This window comes from Martes martes, assembly GCF_963455335.1.
Source record: "Martes martes genome assembly, chromosome: 1".
Lineage (NCBI taxonomy): Eukaryota > Metazoa > Chordata > Mammalia > Carnivora > Mustelidae > Martes > Martes martes.
In genome coordinates, this window is record NC_137888.1 from 75,180,701 (window position 1) to 75,183,485 (window position 2,785).

Genomic DNA, 2,785 nt, shown 5'->3' on the forward strand with positions numbered 1-2,785 from the left:
CACTTTTTCTCCATTTTCTAGGAACCCTGTTGAATATGCATGTATTGTCTTTTTTTTTTTTTAAGATTTTATTTATTTGTTGACAGAGAGAAACACAGTGAGAGAGGGAACACAAGCAGGGGCAGCGGAAGAGGAAGAGGCAGGCTTCCCGCTGAGCAGGGAGCCGGATATGGGCCTCCATCCCAGGACCCTAGGATCATGACCTGAACCAAAGGCAGCTACCTAACGACTGAGCCACGCAGGCACCATGCGTTGTCGTTTACTATATAATTCTACTTTTCTGTACATTTGGAATTTTCCATTATAAAAATTTTCAAAATAAAATAATTAAAAATGATCATTTCCTAATGTTAGCAATGTTCAATAAATACAAATAATCTTTCAATCATGCAGATTTGGGTGATAATATATTTTTAACAAGCAATACTTTTAGAAGCTAGAGAATGTCATTTTATACATGTTGAGATATCTCATAGAATAGTTCCTAAGGAGGTTTTATTCTAAAATGTAAGTTACATGACAAAGCTATAGCAACTGACCACTTTAGCTATTGCTTATGAGATGCTATTCTGATTATATATATGTACATATATATTATATTACATATATGGAAAACATTTTTATCAAAAATATTACCTATTTTTTCAGTTCATATAATTCATAATAATTATGGAATTAATAACTGCCAAATTGGGTAACTTTTCAAACAATTTTATCATCAGCTGTCTTATGTAGCCTGAATGCTGATCAACATCTGATGAAATCATATTCAGTTTAATGCATTTAAGTAAAATTACTGAGTTCATGGTTCAGAATGAATAGTTCTTTATATTTTGTAGAAAGTACTATTCTCCACTTGAGGCAATATTTTGTCCTTTGTGATAAAATTTCATGCCATTTTTGGGGGGGGGGGGCACCTGGTTGGCTCAGTGGGTTAAGCCTCTGCCTTTGGCTCAGGTCATGATCTCAGGATTCTGGGATCTAGCCCCGCATCAGGCTTTCTGCTTAGCGGGGAGCCTGCTTCCTGCCGCCCTCCCCCCCTGCCCCTTCTTGCTGCTCTGCCTACTTGTGATATTGCTCTCTGTCAAATAAATAAATAAAATCTTTTTTAAAAAATTTCGTGCCATTTTTATTCTAAACTATGAACATTTTTTTTTAAATATTTATTTATTTATCAGAGAGAGAGAGAGGAGCGAGAGTGAGCACAAGCAGACAGAGTGGCAGGCAGAGGGAGAAGCAGGCTCCCCGCTGAGCAAGGAGCCCGATGTGGGACTCGATCCCAGGACGCTGGGATCATGACCTGAGCCGAAGGCAGCTGCTTAACCAACTGAGCCACCCAGGCATCCCTAAACTATGAACATTTTAATCCATGGTTCTATATGTTTCTTGGGACTAACATGGTTAGATACTTAGGGCCAACTCACTTGGTCTCTCTAAATTTCAGTTTCCCAAGTTAGATGGATATAAATATATTTATAATAATACTTTTCTCTTAGAGGGTTCATAATGTGTTGAACTATTTTGTTATTAATTCTGAAGCATTTCTTAGGCTTAGTAGAAGGCATCTGTTAAACTCAGCTGACCTAATGGGAAGCATAGCCGTGGCTGAACGACTTGTCCAAGGTCACACAGACTTAGGGTTATAATGACCAAATGATATGACACATGGTAAAAGTTTCACAACCGTAAAGTACCACACAAATTCAAAGTATGACCAGAAATATGAATAGAGCTGTGATTAGTTCTTACATTTATTGACTACTATTCTTAATACTCTTTTCTCTTGACTTTCTGGCCAAAACTAAAATAAAACTTGTCACTAAAAAAATCTTATAGAGCATAGTGAGGAGTAAGGAGCAGCTGGGAAGTATACAGAACTCCTTGAAAATAGGACGCCATGTTATTTTTACGGATATTCATCGTGACTGTTATTGAAATAGCCTCCAATTTCATTTAGTTATTTTTTTTAGGAATAAAACAATTAGGTTTGGAATTCTGACCAAACTTTAACTTGGGGATTGACTTTCAATACTTCAAATCTCTCTTGCTGCATCTACTCAATTTCCTACTTGGCTGGAGAATTATTGAGAAATCTTGTACTGCATTCTAAGTACTTGCTACATGATGCCCTCTACCCAGCTACAGAATACCAGCAAAACTTGCGTATTAGTTTTCCTTATTCTCAGAACTGTTTCAGAGTATAATGAGCTGCTTCAAAGGCGTATGAGGGCTTCTAATGAAAGGTGTTTAGGACGTGCCAAATACCATGGTTGCTATGAAAATTATCAACCAGCTAGAAACATTAGCTATTTTATGCCCCCCAAACAGTGTTTTAACAATGATTCATTTTTGGTCATTAGCTGATTATTCTAAGTTCTCATTATCTTGAAACTATATTGGTACCAAGAAAAAATATGTTTTCAAATTTGGCTTCTTTTATGTGATGGTTCCATCTCTCATGTATCAACCATAAATTCTTTGCCTCTGGGACTGCAAATAATTCAGGATGTAATGGAAAGTTAGTATCACATGGCAAGACATTTGTTCCCATTGCAGAGTGAGGCCAGCTCTGAAATTCAAACCCTAATGAGCACAAGTATGTAAATGAGAGCAGCCAAACTAAACAGACGAAGAAAACAAAGCCTAAGGAGTCTATAAAAGACATTTTTTCAGCCTAGGTATTCATTAACCCATAGCATTTAGACTCTCTAAATTAAAAATAGAGACTTCTTTCCAATAGTTTGTTACTGTTGTGACCTATCTATAGATCTACATTTTAAAAACT